This window comes from Canis lupus, chromosome 15, assembly GCF_048164855.1.
Source record: "Canis lupus baileyi chromosome 15, mCanLup2.hap1, whole genome shotgun sequence".
In the NCBI taxonomy this organism is placed as follows: domain Eukaryota; kingdom Metazoa; phylum Chordata; class Mammalia; order Carnivora; family Canidae; genus Canis; species Canis lupus.
In genome coordinates, this window is record NC_132852.1 from 53,522,684 (window position 1) to 53,541,405 (window position 18,722).

Here is an 18,722-nt window from a genome sequence, read left to right on the forward strand (position 1 = left end):
CTATCAAAATTTAACAAATCCATTATGTAATATTTTTAAAGTACATTGTCCAAAACAAACAAAAAAATGTAGTGAGAAGAATGACACTGTTTTACATCTTTACAATTATTTTTAATGACTAGCTTAATAGAAGATAGTTGGACTCTCCTATTTCTGCATTAATCTGTAGCAATAACACACATCAATGAACAACTGGAAACTCCTTTTTACAGTGATTAAAATTCAACTGAAAAACAACATCTTGGTATATTTATAAAAATAGTTTTGGCCTTGTGGATCCTCTGAAAGAGCCTGGGGGGCCTTTAGCTATCCCCACATTTTGAGAATCACTGCTTTAGAAGATAAAGGACAGAGGCTGCAAGGACCAGATTTATACAGGCCTTGAAAACGATAGTTAAGTCTAAGTTCCATTTTAAATGTGCTTCTTTCTTTTTTTTTTTTTTTTTTTAAGATTTTATTTGTTTGAGAGAGAGAGAGCACACGTGGGGGTGTGTACGGGGCAGAAGGAGAGGGAGAAGCTGACATGGCTCGATCCCAGGACCCTGGGATCATGATCTGAGCTGAAGGCAGATGTTTAACCAACTTGACCCAGCCACCCAGGCATCCCTTAGATGTGGTTTTCTAAGCAAAGAAGTAACATAAATTACATCTTAAATGATCACTCCCATTACTATGTAGAAAACAGAATGTAAGGAAGTTATTACAATAACCAGGGAGATGAAGTAGCTAAGACTGATGTGGTGGCAATGGAGTAGTGAGAAGTGGTACAGTTGAAGATGTATTTTAAAGGTAGTGCCAATGGAACTCATTCGAAGATTAGATTTTGGATATGAAGAAAAAAGATCTTATTTGATCTTGTACAACACAAAATCTGTTCTTAGCATTGATTTTTCAGTTTGTCTCTGAAATTTATACATTTGAGAATTAGTTCAAGAGAAAATTCTCCTGGCTCTATGTTTGAAATAGATCCTGTATCATCACCTCTTACCACTTGCCCTACTATCACCTTAGTTCAAGGGACCATCATCTCTCCTCTAGAATCTCCAATGATTTGTTCAATGAACTCACAGATGATTCGTGTAAAAAGGAAACTGGATAATGCATTTTAAGTATGGTTGACACATGCAAAAACATATGGAACTCCATTAACACTCCATGTTAATCTGACAAAAAAGGCGTTGGTCCTATATCATAATAAAGGCATGGGAAAATATATTTTTGTTTTATTTTTTTTATTTTTTTTAATTCAGCAATTTTTTAAAAAGATTTTATTTATTTACTTATGAGAGACAGAGAGAGAGAGAGAGAGAGGCAGGCAGAGACATAGGCAGAGGGAGAAGCAGACTCCATGCAGGGAGCCCGATGTGGGACTTGATCCTGGGACCCCCAGGATCATGCCCTGGGCGGAAGGCAGATGCTTAACTGCTGAGCCACCCAGGCGTCCCTATTTTTTGTTTTAAATTAAAATATGATATTTATATTTAATTTCCTTAAAAATTTTTCCACATTAACCACCTTCAATTCACAACCAACTGCTGGGGTAGCCCTGGTGGCGCAGCAGTTTAGCGCCGCCTGCAGCCCAGGGCATGATCCTGGAGACCCTGGATCGAGTCCCATGTCAGGCTCTCTGCATGGAGCCTGCTTCTCCCTCTGCCTGTGTCTCTGCCTCTCTCTCTCTGTCGCTATGAATAAATAAATAAAATCTTTAAAAAAAAGAAAAAAAAAACAACTGCTGGTACTGATTGTATAATACAAGTGCATCTATTTAAATAGCAAATGCAAATAGCACCATATTTTTCATTTGTTCTTAATACAAACATCTCAAGTTCAAAGATCACAGTTGTGGAGGTAATACACATTAATAATCTATGAAAATCCAAATAAACCTTAAACTGATAAAAATATTCAAACAAGAAAGATATGAGATAATTATACATGTAATTCCCATAAAGCTTTCTAGTTGTAAAAAGAACAGAATGTCTACAGCCTTTTCTATTTCAAATAGAAGCAAGTTCTAGATCCAAACCTCTGTGTTTAGTCGACTCTGTTGATTTTTATCTCAAATAAAGAACAGCAGTATTACTTGTTCTTTAATTTTTTTCAGTATATTTGACACACTATGTTACATTAGTTGCAGGTATAAAACATAGCAATTTGACAAGTTTATACATTATGCTATGTTCACAAATATAACTACCATCTGTCACCATACTGTTTTTTTCTTTCTTTTAAGCACAATGGAACTACCTGCCTCAAAAAAGAACACATAAAAGGATAATTTTCCTATAGCTCTCTCCTATGAAAAGCAAAGCAGTCACTTGATCTTATTTTGTTGCCATCTCCTTGGCAAACTTTCTGCACTCTGATTTTAAGGAGTTAAGATTTTAACCACTAAATTTGGAATCCACCACAATATGCCCTCTGTCCTATCTTATTAGATCCTGTTTAGTCACACCTTATAACACCACATGTTATCCCCCCAGGGCAATTCTGTTTTTCCTCCAGGTTCCTTTATTTACTTCTCCTCCACGTGAGATATTTAAGACCTGACCTTTAAACTATAGTACATTTTTTTTCAAGGCTTCTAAAAATGTTTTTAGGTATTTCTAGCTATTTAACATTGTTTAAATATTCAGTAAATCTGAGGCACTGTTGGGAGTGCCAGACATATAAAACTCTATTCCTATCCTTACAATGTACTGGAGTTACTTTTATTTAAACTATACTAAGCCCACATTTTGTTTCAGTTCCCTTTTCTAAAGATGAATAATCACACAATGCATTATTTCGGTTTTCTCCCTTCCTGATAAACTATTACATATACTTAAATGATGATTATTTAATTATATACTGATTTATCCACAGATCTCTTTGCCCACTAACTAGAACTAAGCCAAATATGCTATGTATGTAAAATAAAAAGTTAACCATTTTATTACATGTCCTGTGCCAGTCAGGTTATATACAGTGGCTCATTTAATCATTACTGCATAGTAAAATAATATGTATTCCACTTTATAGATGAGTGGTAAGGTTCATCAAAGTTAAATAACTTGCCTAAATTCACACCAAGCGGGATTTGAGTCCAGATCCATCTTGCACAGTAATAAGAAATAAAGATAGTATCTTCAATAAAGGCTTCAAACAAATCACAAATCCAGTGACCATCCACAGTAGAGCCTGGCAATAAAATATGATTTAACCTATCCATTATGTGCAAATAACTATAGGCTTTGGAGATACCTAAAAATTAGAGCCTGGTTATGTCCATAACAGTTTAAAAGGAGACAGAAGCTATCTTCTACTTCTCTAGAACACCCCAATTTAAGTCAGGTCCCTATCACAGAAATTCGTAAACTTCCTAGTTTGTTTTTCTCTCTTTAAGATTTTATTTTTCAGGGCAGCCCTGGTGGCCCAGCGGTTTGGCGCCACCTTTGGCCAGGGTGTGATCCTGGAGACCCAGGATGGAGTCCCACATCAGGCTCCCTGCATGGAGCCTGCTTCTCCCTCTGCCTGTGTCTCTGCCTCTCCTTCTCTGTGTGTCTCTCATGAATAGATAAATAAAATCTTTATAAATAAATAAAATCTTTATAAATAAATAAATAAATAAATAAATAAGTGTGCGTGTGTGTGTGTGTGTGTGTGTGTGTGTATATATATATATATATATATATATATATTATTTTTCAGTAATCTCTACACCCAACAGGTGGTTCCATACTACAATTACAAGATCAAGTTGCATGCTCTACTGATTGGGCCAGCCAGAAGCCCCCTTAAACTTCCTGGTTTCAGGAAGTTTAAAGATTACTGAGGACCTCTCTCAGAGCTTTTATTCACATAGGTTATAGTTTTTAATGTTTATATATTAAAAATTATAACCAAGAAATTTTTATATTTATTTAAAAATTACACACAAACCCATTGAGTTAATGATCTATTTTTAATGAAAAAAATAACATTTTCCAAAACAAAATAATGAAGAGAAAATGGTATTTCTTACATTTTTTACAATAATTAATATGTCTTAATAGAAGACATTTGGATTCTCATACCTTCTGCATTCAATCTATTGCACTATTACACATTATATCACTGGATCCTTGTGTGAGAATGAGAGTGAAAAGGCAAACAATGTCTTAGTATTGTTATGAAACAGTTTTGACTCAAGGACCCTGCAAGGCATCCTTTACTATTCCTTCATAGCACTTTTTGAAATTTATAATTAATTTGTGGGCACAGATTTTGTTCAAGGTCTGTGTTATCTCTAGACTACAGGTTCCATAGTGACTATCTACTGTTGTACATGATTATGTCCACAATGTCTACACATTGTGCCCAACACACAGTTGTCACACAAGTGTCTACTGAATTAACATACAATAATAATATAAAGAAACCACTGTGGTTAAAAGAGGGTAAACGGACACAATATGTCTGGAGGCAAATTTGGACGGCTTCCTAGTTGACCTGGATCCTAAAGGATAATTAGAATTTCGTTAAATATGTAGGTGTAAGAGTATTCCAGCCGCAGTAAATACTCGTCAGTGGCATCTAGTACAAGTTATGTTCATAATAACTACTATAATAGTATGGTTTGGCTACAGCATTGGTAAGTAAGAGTTTAGGAGGAGACAGAGGTAATAAAAGTAAGCCGAAAAGTCTTCAGTGAAGTTTGGCTTTTGTATTACCGACAAAAAGTCAAATGGTCAACATCTGTGGTTTAAACTCCTTATATCACTATTTAGTAGATGGGCTTAAGATATGTTTATTCCAAATCTTATTCTGCTCATACTTCACAGGGCTATTGTAATGGTATTATGAGATCATAATTTTATGTGTTACTTTGTTTACTGTCATTACTCTAAACTATTATCCTTTCTCCCTGAACTACTACTTTACAAAGGCATCTATAAAAAAAAAAAAAAAAAAAGAAGAAGATTTATCTGAGAGAGAAAGAATGCAGGGGTGGGGGTGAAGGAGGGAGAAGCAGAGAGAGAGAGGGATAAGGAGACTCCATGCCACGCTTAGACTCAGATGCAGAGCTCAATTTTATGACCTCAGAATCATGAACTGAGCCAAAAATCAAGAATTAGAGCTTAACCGTCTGAGCCACCCAGGCACCTCTATTTACAAAGGTATCTTAACTAGCTTCCCCATTTGTTTTGTCCTACTTCCATTCTCTCCTTCATTCTCCATAGTTAAGAGTAAAATCCCTAAAACACAAATCTGATCACATCACTCCCCCTTTAATGACTCCCTAGCGAGCCATTAAACTTCTTACCACAGATTAGAAGATCCTAAATGACGCTGCCCTGCCTACCTCCTGCCTTATCAGGCACTATTCTCCCTAACCCTTACTCAATAAACTAAACCACATTGACCTTCCAGCAGGAAAGTCTTTACACAAGCTATTTTTTCTTCTTGGAAAACTCTGCCCAGCACTTTTCCAAATAAGCACAGCTTCTCCAGATAGAAGAGATCTTCAGATCTCACTTCCTCAGAGAGGCCTTTCCTGATTACTCTTCCCCAGTCTATACTAGATACACATTAAACTCCAAAGTATTGGTATTTTTTCCTCTGGGCACATAATCGCAACTCAGAATTTGTATATTTGTGTGTGTGTGTGTGTGTGTGTGTGTGTGTGTGTGTTTAAAAAATAATTTATTTAATGGACATCTCCTGATTATAAAGACCACATCTAAGCTAGCACATATAGTAATTAAAAAAAAAAAAACCTGCAGTTTTTATTGTTATAAATGGCTTTTGATCTGATTAGACATATATTTTAGATGTTTACTCTGGCAACAATGTTTAGGTTAACTAACAAGCCAGAGAAGCACTGGAGGCCAAGAGTACCATTAAAAGCATGCCACAATTATAGGCAAGAAGTAATGAGAGTCTGAATTACTGTTGATAGATTTAATATCCTCACAATAATCCTGTAAGTAGCAAGAAGCAAGATAAGGTTGTTCTGAGAAAGTAAATGGTCATTCCATCAGGCAAAGTTTTAAAACTTTTTGTATAATTATATAGCCATGACTTTAGATGACCAGAAAAGTAGGATGCTGAAACTGTAATCCCAGCTTCACAAACTAAATCATCACAATTTTAATACTGAAGTGGGTGCAAAAGAAACTCTTTTATTCAGTGTAATAAAGTCTGGTGGTCGGTTAACTGAAAAGGTTCGTTAGTTAAATCAGAGAATCATAACCAATGGTAAAATCTTAAACATTTTATTTTACTTAAAATTGTATAATGAACACTCATTTTCCAATCCTTGATATAGAGCAGAGGATCTTCTTTTAAATATAACCCACACTGGGACACCTGGGTGGCTCAGCGGTTTGAGAGTCTTCCTTTGGCTTGGGTCGTGATCCCAGGGTCTGGGGATTGAGTCCTGCATGGGGCTCCCCTGCGAAGAGCCTGCTTCTCCCTCTGTCTATGCCTATGTCTCTGCCTTTCTCTGTGTCTCTCATGAAGAAATAAATAAAATATTTTAAATAAATAAATAAATAAATAAATAAATAAATAAATAAATAAATAAATCCCACACCTAATCTGATGGCAAATATTTTTTTTAAATGGGAACTATCTATTAATCTGATGAGTTGGTTAAGTGTAAGTCAGTTAAGAGAACTTAAACTAGTTCCCCCTTTTGAGTACTACAGTTGAAATGATGTAAACTGAATAGTAGTTTACAATGTGATGGCCACATGCATGACTTAGACCTATGAGGGCATGCAAGAGACTCTATTAGGGTTGTAGGCAGACAACATTATTTAGTAATAAATTTATCAAGAAAATTAATAAAAATTCAGACTTTTCATATTTAATATTTACAGAGCCACCCTCAGTTAGGGGTAATAGATATATCACATACAGTTAAGAGGTATGTGGAAGAACTGGCACTCCACACTGCAGAGTGCTTGACAGTGGAATTCTCGCTCTTCTTTGCACATCTGTAATATTGTGACACACTACAGCTTACGGTTATTATCTAGTTGTTAACCAAAGTAAACCTTACGAATTAGACAGGAGGCTTGAAAGGAATTCCTACCAAAAAATCTCAAACCTCCTATTGAAGTTAACACTAGTGCTGGCTAGAGGAAAAGGCAAAGCTGGCACGTTGTGTGCTCCTACTACAAGCTATTTGGCAGCCACAATACAAGATTAAAACAATGATCTAATCCAGTGGTTTTCAACAAGCAGTGACTCGACTCTTAGCAGTGTCTGAAGATATTTTGATTGTTAAAATTGAGGGGAGGGTACTACTGGCACCTACTAGTAGGCAGAGACCAGGGATGCTGCTTAACATGATACAATCAAAGAACAGCCCCCCAAGCCAAGAATTATCCAGATCAAAACGTCAACAGTGCCCAGTTTGAGAAATCCTGACCTTATCATATCTGACAAGAAACTAGCCAACTGGGACACCTGGGTGGCTCAGTGGTTGAGTGTCTGTCTTTGGGTCAGGGTGTGATCCTGGAGTCCCGGGATGGAGTCCCACTCAGGCTCTCTGCGGGGAGCCTGCCTCTCCCTCTGCCTATGTCTCTGCGTCTCTCATGAATAAGTAAAATCTTAAGAGAAAAAGAAAATGGCCAATTTTTAAAAATTACCCAGGTTATTCAAACTATGGATTGTATCCACTATTGTAAATAATGAACCTTGCTGTAAGGGTGTAATGTCCTGAGATATTAGCTAGAGACAAAATCATCAAAATTCCTTCCATGTGTAGCTTAGCTTTTAAAAATTTATTTTTGTACAGTAAAACACATGTGATTTAAGAGTATGATGGACATGCAGTGGGGATAATAAACTCAAATTTTACTGACATTACAAAATTTTTTAAAATCTGAAGATTCAAACAATGAAAGCTAATAAAAGAGCTTATCAATACATTGACATATGTAGAGTTTATCAAAATTCTAATTTAAATTCCTAGCTAAAAGGAAAGAATCTGGTAAAGAAATGTTTTATTCTCAAGCACAATCCAGTTATTAAACAGATTCAAGATAATCTAGATTGAAAAGCATCAGTTGGAAACCAGGCAAGGGACCAAAAGTATAAAGAGAACAACACGAGCTGTCAATTGTGGTTAACTCACAAGAAAATTAACTGTACATGATACAGTAGTAAGTAGGGAGGATCCAAAAACACGATGGTTACAAGCATGTCCTCTGTAAACACAGTGCCTTGGTCTAAATCCCAGATCTTCCACTTAAGCAATTTGCATTACTTTTCTAAACCTCTTCTTCACCTATAAAATGAGAATTACAATATTTAATTCTTATGGCTCTTATGAAAATGTATGGTATATAGCATAATAGTTTATTTAGAGCACCAACCTTAAAATCAGAATTTCAGCTGACACATTACCTCTATAATTTTGGACAGAGTACTTAACTCCCAAGCACCAGTTTCTTCATCTATCAAACATATTTAAATTAAAATATGATAAATTTTATTATATAATTATGTACAGAAGAGTTTACAAACCTTACCTATAGTTTTTTTTTTTTTTTAAGATTTTATTTATTTATTCATGAAAGACAGAGAGAGAGGCAAAGACACAGGCAGAGGGAGAAGCAGGCTCCATGCAGGGAGCCTGATGTGGGACTTGATCCCAGGTCTCCAGGATCGTACCCTGGGCCAAAGACAGACACTAAACCGCTGAGCCACCCGGGTATTCCCCCTTATCTATAGTTTAAAGAATAACTGTAAAGTTAAGAAACAGCACTGCTGGGCAGCTGGAGTGGCTCCGCAGTTTGGTACCCGCCTTTGGCTCAGAGTGTCATCATGGAGACCCAGGATTGAGTTCCACATTGGGCTCCCTGCACAGAGCCTGCTTCTTCCTCTGCCTGTGTCTCTGCCTCTCTGTCTCTCTCGTGAATAAATAAATAAAACCTTAAAAAAAAAAAAAAAAAAAAAGAAAAAAGAAACAGCACTGCCAGTACCTTAAAATCTTCCCACATATCCCTCCTCAATTGCATCCACTGTTTGCCCTTCCTGGGGTATTACTCTTTACTTTTGTGATAATTATTCTCTTGATTTTCCTTGTAATTCTGTATCTCTACTTTCATTCTTGAACAATACAGTTAATTCCATGTCTTGGAACTTTTTATAAATAGAACCATGTTGCATTTAATTTTTTGTGACTTCTAATTTTTTGACTAATATTATGTTTGTGGGATCATACATATTAGTGCCAGAGCTGTTTTTTTCCCCTGGTCTACTTGAACTAAGTTTTTATTAAACTAATAAGAACAGATATTATACTTGATCTTAGCCAAAAGACCAAGAAGCTATGAACCAAGTTTTTATTCTGTAAGTGAATACACCATAATTTACCTATATAATCTGCTGCTATGGATATTTGAATTTTTTCTTTGTATTTTGGAGTTAAAATGAATAATGCTACTATGAATAGTCATATTCATACACCTCCTCATCCACATATTCATATATTTCTCAAGGGCAATGGTTGGTTCTCAAATTATGATTCCTAGACCAGCAGCACCAGCATCACCTGGGAACTTGTTAGATATATGAACTGTCAGGCTCCACCCCATTCTTACTGAATCAGAAATTCTGGAGGTGGGGCCCAGCAGTATGTTTTAACAATCCCTCCAGGGGATTTTGATGCACACTCAAGTTTGACAGCCACTGGTCTAGGTTAAATGCTCAGGAGTGGTATTGCTGGTTGTAAAATACCCTATTATTTTCCAAAGTGATTCTTCTAATTCATACTCCCACCAGTAGTAGAAGACCTCCCACTGCTCCATATCCTCACCAATGCTTGATACTATTTAAATGTTTAATTTCTGCCAATTTAGTCTGTATAAAATGGTTTCTCATGGTTTTAATTTCCATTTCCCTAATTGTTAATGAGATTTAATGATCTTTTACTTACTGGTCATCTAAAAATTTTTTTGACTCAAATGCCTGCTCAGGTTTTTTGCCCTTTTTTCTATTTGGTGTTGTCTTTGTCTTAGTGATTTGTACTTCTTTAGGTATATACTTCATACCAGTTGCCCATTTGCTATATGTTGTAATAGGTAACAAGATTAAGTTATTTGTGCTGGAAAGTCTCTCACTCTCTTTTGGATTTTTTACTCTGGAAAAAAAACAGCTGCCACTCTGTGAGGTGACCCTATTTAGAGGCTCATGTGAGTGAATTTGGAAGTGGATCTTTTGAAGCCCTGCCACAACCACATGAGGGAGCAGAGAGATTCTCCCTCAGTCCAGCCTTGAGACAACTACTGACCTGACACCTTCACTTAAACCTCTTGAGAGACCATGAGCCAGAACCACCCAGCTAAGCTGCTCTCAGATTCCTGACCCACAGAAACTGTAATATAAATGTTTACTGTTTTCAGCTGCTAAGTTTTGGGATCACTTATTACACAGCCATAGGTAATTAATACATGTATATTACAAGTACCTTCTATTCTGTACCTTAGTCTTTTCAACCTCTTAAGGGGATCTTAATAAACAGAAGTTTCTATTTCATTTTTTTTAAGATTTTATTTATTTATTCATGAGAGAGACAGAGAGCAGCAACATGGACAGAGAAGCAGGCTCCCTATGGGGAGCCTGATATGGGACTGGATTCCTAGATTGGGATCATGCCCTGAGCTAAAGGCAGATGCTCAACTGCTGAGCCACCTAGGCATCCCAGAAGTTTCTATCTCAATGTAGTCAAATTAATAAATTTTTATGCTTTTCAGGGTTTTAAAAAAGGTTTGTTTATTTGAGAGAGAGCACACACACACATGGATAGAGGAGGAGCAGGGGGAGAGAAAGAAACCAAGAGTTGTATGTTCAACCAACTGAGCACCCAAGCTCCCCTGGTGTTTTCAATCTTAAGAAAGCCTTCCATGCTTTGAGCTCATAAAAGTACGCTCCTTTATTTAAAAATAATAATAATAAATAATAAAAGAAAAAGCTTTCTGGGGGCACGTGGGTGGCTCAGTTAAATGTCCAACTCTTGGTTTCAGCTCAGGTTATGATATTTTGGGGTCTTGGAATCAAGCCCCCCATTGGGCTCCTTACTCAATGGGGAGTCTGCTTGTCTCCCTCTGTCTCTGCTACTCCCTCCCTCTCTCTCTAATAAATATATAAATTTTTTAAAAATTAAAATACAAATTAAAAAAACGCTTTCTGAGTTTGTCTTTTTGTATTTAACCTTCATTCTACGAGGAATTGATTTCTGTGCACAGTAAGAGAGGGTTCAGTTTCATTTAAGTGTTCCAAACAAGTATATCCTTTCGCAACTAATTCACCAGCTCATATTCACCCACGTACCTCCACATAAGCATATAAAATTCATTAGCAATCCCTACCTATTTCAGTTCACCTGTCATTTTGTTATTCATCTTCCCTTTTCCTTTTGTAGGCTCCTCAGACACTTGACACCTAGGCTAGGCTTCAAAACCCAGGCCTATGGAACCCTCAAAGTCACCTTCCCTTATTCACTCTCAGGTCATATCATTGCTCCAGACATCATTCAAAAGCAGATCCTCCCTCCCTTTCTAACAAGTCTGTAATCCAATTGACATTCTTAAGGATCTATTTAAAGTAAAACCTCCTACTTCTAAGCTCCTATTGTTAAAAGAAATTAAAACGAATAAAAGAAAATGTAAAGAAAAAACATACACAACTGGGATTTTTTTTTTTTTTTTTTTTGAGTAGGCTCCATGCCCAGCATGGAGCCCAATGAGGGGCTTGAACTCACAACCTTGCAATCAAGAGTCAGACATTTAACCAACTGAGCCATTGAGGCACCCCATATCCAGGAAAGATTTTAAATATAAAAAGCAGATAATAAAATTACCTTTCTAAGTTTGTTGGTAATCCTGGAACTCACCTTATATTCTACGAAGTGGTTTATTTAAAATCTTAGATATCACTAGAAATGGATTTGAATGTGATCTTTGGTTAAGTCATGTCTTGTGTTCACTATGGTAATAAGGGGCCCAGTAGTGCCTCACATGTAGCAAGCATTCAAATTTCTTGACCAAAAAAACGGATTAAGGAAGTCTTATCTTATTGTTCTTTAATAATAACTTGTCAATTCTTGCCTCTTTTCACTTCCACAGAAACTGTTAATCAAGTTGTCAAGTTCCACAGAAGAACTTACAGGCATTTGGATTTCAATTCAGCTACTAATCAATTTGCTAAAAACTGACATTTTTACCATATTTAGTCTTCCTAATTCATTCTTAGTACACAATATGTACCCTCCATTTATTTAGGTCTTCCTTTATGTCTCTGAATAAAGTATAATTACCCTTTCTTATAAAGGCTTGCACATCTTAAATATTTAAAATTCACTTTAAGTACCTCTCTTCCTAGGAAATCTTTGTTCTCCATGCCTTAAACCCATTTTGAATTATGTGCTCCTTTTCTGTGATTTCTCTGTACCTGGGGCACACTTAATTCTTGACTTATTTGCTCCTACCACTAGATGTAACCTCTTTGAGGACAGAGATGATACATTTCTGTGTCACAGCACCTAGCACACAACCAGCACAAAGGAGCTCAGTATTTATTTTTAAACTTTAAGCAAATGAATAAATGTCATCAATGAATGTAAAGTACAAACTGTCTTACAAAGAAAAGGACTACCATTTATTGAGTACCTTCTATGTGTTGGGCACAATACTACACTGAATGCTTACATGCATTATCATCTAATTCTAAAAGTAAATCGCCTTTTCGACATATATTTTGTAAAAGCCTAATAATACTGTGACATGATGTAAATGGGCATCAGGAATCCTGTAGTGATAGACCTTACTGACCTTGAGGTCAGAATCTCATAAGCCTCAATAAGAATAGCAGTAGAATAGCAGTGGTCTTCATTCATTTGGGCTGTTATAAAAATAATACCATGAATTGAGTGGCTTACAAACAAATGTCACAGTTCTGGAGACTGGGAAGTCCAAGATCAAGGTGCCGGCAGATCTGGTGTCTGGTGAGGACCCATTTTGTGGTTCATAGATGGTGCTTTCTAGATGTAATCTTATAGGTAGGAAAGGATGAGCTAGCACTTTGAGGTCTCTTATAGGAACAGGAATCCCAATCATGAGGGCTCTGGTGACTGCACAGGAAAAGTAAAAAGGAGAAATGAAAGATGCTCTGGGGTTTCAAGTATAAATTATGATAAGAGGAGAAGATTATAAGATGGCAAGAAGTAATTTAGATGGAAAAATAACATTCAGTTCAGGACTAGCTGTCTTTGTGATGTCAGTAAGACATTAAGGTAAAATACTCAAGAGACCCTTGGAAATACGGAACAGACTAGCTCAGAGGTTAGCTTGACTATTAAGGGTGCATAGGGGTCTCTGAAAGAACAGATTCAGTTGTGCAGTAAAAAAAATGGAAGACTGACTTTCAAGAAGTAAGGTCTGAATGCCTAAGGTGGGCAGTCAATGACTAGAAAGGAAAAACAAAAACTCAAGGGGGTACCAGAGTTGAAGAAGGTATTTTTGGTTTTAGATAGGATGACCTGGATACATTTGAAGGTATACATCAAGTAACCAGTGTTAAAGAAATGTCTAAGGGGGTATGTGTGTGCATGCCAAATACTGAGAAGGTGGGGATATGAGATAAAAGGAAGAGACAGATTGTCCTGTGCTGTTCCAAAGGACTAAACTAGGATGATGTTGGAACCTAGAGACAAAAGTTCAAGAATGTATATCTGAACTTCACATTAAGAGTATCGTCATTAATAATAAAGATATTTCAGGGTGTCTGGGTGGCTCAGTTGACTTAGCATCTGCCTTTGGCTCAGGTTATGATCCCAGGGTCCTGAGACGGAGCCCCGCATCAGGCTCCCTGCTCAATGGGCAGTCTGCTTCTCCCTCTGCCCCTCCCCCATGCTTGTGCTCTCTCACGCACATGCTTGCTTGCTCTTAAATAAAATCTTTAAAAATGATAATAATAATAATAAAGACATCTGGGGCATTTGGGTGGTTCAGATGATCATAAGCATCTGCCTTCAGTTTAGGTCACAATCCCAGTGTCCTGGGATTGAGCCTTGCGGCAGGCTTCCTGCTCAGCGGGGAGTCTGCTTCTCCTTCTCCCTCTGCCCGCCCCCACCCTGCTCGTGCTCTCTATGGCATGCTCTCTCACTCAAATAAATAAAATCTTTAATAATAATAATAATAATAATAAAGATATTTACCAAAGGAACAAACTGCCTTACGACTAAGAATAATCAAGGAATGCTTAATCTTTTGTCAGAGATGCTACAGAAGAAATTTTGTACCATGTGAGAGTTAAGACTAGGTTCCTTTGACTATAAATTCTGGCCTTTCTCATATTAAGCAGTAATTTCCATTCCCCCTCCTCCCAGCCCCTGGTAACTTCTCTTCTACTTTCTGCCTCTATGAATTTGCCTATTCAAGATATTTTATGTAAGTGTAATTATACAATAGTTGTCCTTTTGTGTCTGGCTTTTTTCATTTACCATGTTTTCAAGGTTTTCCCGTCTTATACCATGTATCAGAACTTTTTTTTTCTTGTTTTGTCTTTAAGTATTAGGCTCCATGCCCAACATGGGGCTTGAAAACACAACCCTGAGATCAAGAATCACATGCCCTACTGACTGAGCCAGCCAGGCACCCCAAAACTTCTTTTCTTTGTATGACCAATAATCCATTGTATGTATATACTACATTTTATCTATTCATCTATTGATGGACACTTGGGTTGTTTCCACCATTTCTCTATTATAAATAATGCTGCTGCTATTACCACCTCCCTTCCTCCCTCCCTCCCTCCCTCTCTCTCTCTCTCTCTCTCTCTATATATATATATATAATTTTCACAAAGCTGGTATTAAACACTGGCATCTCAGTCCAGTGTTTTCACCTCAACTCCTTCTACTCATTCAAATCTCACAACTTTGCTAACCACCAAGCAGCAACAAAGACAAGTTTCCCTGTCCTCTTTGCCTTCCAAATTGTGGGAATTCATCTAGTAGAGAGAACCTAAGATGTATCCACACTTGACAGAAAGTAGTTCAGGAAATGCACTGTGTTTCATCACTTGCAAGATGTTAAAGTATTTAAAAAGTAAAAATTGGGTGCAGGGGGATCCCTGGGTGGCTTGGTGGTTTAGCGCCTGCCTTTGGCCCAGGGCGTGGTCCTGGAGTCCCTGGATCGAGTCCCACATCGGGCTCCTGGCATAGAGCCTGCTTCTCTCTCTGCCTCTCTCTATCTCTCTATGTCCATTATGAATAAATAAATAAAATCTTTAAAAAAAATAAAATAAAAATTGGGTGCATTTATTTTACAATCAATAGCATATCATGGGGATCCCTGGGTGGCGCAGGGGTTTGGCACCTGCCTTTGGCCCAGGGCGCGATCCTGGAGACCCGGGATCGAATCCCACATCAGGCTCCCGGTGCATGGAGCCTGCTTCTCCCTCTGCCTGTGTCTCTGCCTCTCTCTCTCTCTCTGTGACTACCATAAATAAACAAACATTTAAAAAAAAAAAAAAATAGCATATCATGGTTAACCGGCAATATTTTATTTTAGAAATACAAAATAATGGTGAATCTTAGAATTTGTGCCATCATAAATTTAACAAAAAATGTTAATTTTAGTCTTCTAATTAAAAAACTCTAAAAGCTTTCTAAATAGGGGCACCTGACTGGCTCAGTCAGTGAAACATGGAACTTGATCTCAGGGCTATAGGTCTGAGCCCCATGTTGGGTGTAGAGATTACTTAAAAATAAAATCTTAGAGGTGCCTGGGTGCTCAGCTGGTTGGGCCACTGACTCTTGATTGTGGCTCAGGTCATCTCAGAGTTGTGAGATCGAGCCCTCAGATGGGATCCACACTCTGTGCATAGTCCACTTGAGATTTCTCTCTCTCCCTCTGCCCCCCTCCCATCATGCTTATTCTCTATAAAATAAATAAAATCTTTAAAATAAAATAAATCTCTAAAAGAAACCCTCTAAATAAAAACATGTTCTCCTCTTATCTTCTAAAAGCTTTATATTTTTTGCATTTCATATCCAGGCATTTAATGTACCCAGAATTTGTGATCATTTTGACATTAAAGTTCCAATTATTTTTCCCAGCACCATTTATTGAAAGGGGCATTCTTTTCTCACTAATTACTGACATATTTGTCATATATTAAGTAACCTGTATCTGTCATTCATCAAGTAACCTATAGTTATAGATTTTCTTCTGTTTTGTTTCACTGGTCTATCACTAGACTACTCATGACCGTGTCTTAATTACTATACTTTATAATAAGTCTCAATAACTGGTAAAATAAGTCCTCCCATATTGTCCTCTTTGAGAGCATCTGAGCTACTTTGGCCCTTTATTGATTTTCCAGAGAATTTTAGAATCTGTTTTAGTTTCACCTGAACAACAACAAAACAAAACAAACAAAAAACAAAACCAACCAACCAAAATAAAATGCCTTGATTGGAATTATATTAACATATAACTCCATTTGGAGAATAATGCCTTAGAATATGGAGTCTATCAATCCATGTACATGGTATTTTGCCCCACTAGGTCTTCTCTGATTTATTTCAATAGGCTCTTTACTCTTCATTCCATCTTTATCTGGAATCTCTCCACCTAAAGTACATCCTTCATAATTTCCTTTAGAAAGGGTTGATGGAGTTTGTTAAACTAAACTTTTACCTTCATCTTTGAGGAATATTTTTGCTAAGTAAGTATATATCGGCAATTATTTTGAAAATATGTATACTTTTCTGTTGAGAAGTTAGTTGTCAGTCCATAGCTCCTCCTTTAAAAGACCTCTTTTCTTCCTCAGGCTGCTTTTAAGATTTTTTTCTTTGTGTTTGGGTTTATGCCATTTCACTGATTTGTCTGGGCACAGATTTTTTTACTTATACTATTAGAAATTCATTGAGCTTCCTAAATCTATCAACTGGTTTCTCATCAGAACTAGAAATTTTTCAGCCAGAAAAATCACTTTAAATACTACCTCTGTATCATTCTCTTTCCTGTCTTTATGAAGCTTTGATTAAATATGTTAGATCTCACTCTTTCTCATCATGCAACCTCTCTTCAATATTTTCCATTGTTTTGACTCTCATTAGTGCAGTTGGGAAAGTTTCTTCTGCCTTATCTTCCAGGTAACTAATTCTTTTTCAGTTAGAAATAATCTGCTCAATCTTTCCCTTAGGTATACTAGGCGTTTCATTTCTGCATTTTCTATTTGGATTTTTCAAGTCTACTAAGTAAGTTTATAACAGTTATATAGTCTCTTGTTCTCTGCTTGTCTTCAAATTTGTGTTTCATTCTCTAAACATAACACATAGCAATTGTTTTAAACCCATCTTATATTTGAGAATTTTTTTGGATCTGTTTCGTATTCACAGTGCCATTTCCATGTGTGTTATTATGTTCTTTTTTTTTATGTTTTTCTTTTTAAAAAACTTATTTTGAGGTACATGTACATAAACCAAACTATAGTTATATGTCATTTACATCCCAATAACAAAAACTAAGCAAATCTTATAGTACTTGAATTTTATTTACATATATCATGTAATTTTAACTTGTGTTTTTTCACTATACTTGGTTACTTGTGACAGTGTAATTATTACTGTCCTTGAAAAATTATTAGTGACAATCCCCTTCAAGATGAAGGGCCTTTCTCCAAATAATTTGCCTTTCCTTCTAACAGGCTTTGTGAGTACTACCAGTCTAAAACCAGGAACTATGACAAATGGTTTGAGGGTCCCTAGACTACCCAGGCAGGACAAATCTAAGCTGCTAATCAGTGTGAAAGCTAAAACTGTGTTCACAACTTGAAGGATTTTTCTTAATTTCCCTTTTCTTCCCTCGCTCCAAATCTATAATCCCCTACATATGAGAGTAGCTAGACAGTTTAGTTCTGTTTCATTCTTAACCTAATGATGGAGTCCTTGGAATATCATCTTAAAACAGAGTCATTCTCCGTTTTGACTCACTTTGGACAAACTGTAGGCCTTGACTCTCTTCATCCTATAAAGTACACCAAAACCAAAGCCTAAATCTAAACAGATTGGCAACTACTCTTAAACCAAAAGCTACTTCATCCTCTACTTATTGCTCCAAGTCCTGTCTTTTTCCTAGAATTTGGCCTCGCAGCTGTCTACTTACTACCTCTTCAGTTTTTTAATTTCCTTAAAATATTTTAAAATAACGTTTCCAAGATTTTTAGTTGTTTTCATCAAAATGGTTAATCTGAAATAACCCAACCTGCCATTACTGAAAACAGAAATCAATTTCCCCTTTTTGTGACAACTATTTTGTAACACCTCCTTTACTATCCTAAAATTAAATTCAGAGTTAGCCTGCCTAAGTGAAAATTTAAAGTCAGTAACACCCTAACTGTACTTTCAATCATATGAAATAAATTAGCAATAAAATATTTTTTCAAAATGTGCAGGCAATATTAAAACAAACATAATAAGGGTATCAGATGCTTATATCTACATGGAGAATCACTACAACTGTAGTGGTCACAACTATAGACTGAGAGGCAAAATATCGGAGTCACCCAATAGTGTGCAGGGGGCCCTGCCATCAATTATGTGATTTTCTAAAGTGGTGAAGAACTCCTGATAAAGTTCTGATAAAATTTTTAATATTCTTCCAAAATATGTGATCATTAAATTCCTATGACTTTTTGTGTATATTAAAACAATGCCTCATATCTAAAACAAAGTTAGT

The 18,722-nt window shown here is 36.5% G+C and overlaps 1 protein-coding gene and 1 pseudogene across 9 annotated transcripts in view; both read right to left on the reverse strand.

The window, feature by feature from the left end:
* BRAF (B-Raf proto-oncogene, serine/threonine kinase) overlaps positions 1-18,722 on the reverse strand; it is a 179,272-nt gene that overhangs the window by 142,624 nt on the left and 17,926 nt on the right. The window contains exon 2 of one of the 9 annotated variants that reach the window (XM_072777444.1): positions 8,108-8,260. The exons of the other annotated variants lie outside the window; for them this stretch is intronic. The gene's annotated coding sequence lies outside the window, so the exon portion shown is untranslated. The remainder of the gene's footprint in view (positions 1-8,107; positions 8,261-18,722) is intronic. 9 annotated transcript variants of the gene reach the window in all.
* On the reverse strand, positions 9,155-9,309 carry LOC140605549 (U2 spliceosomal RNA; annotated as a pseudogene).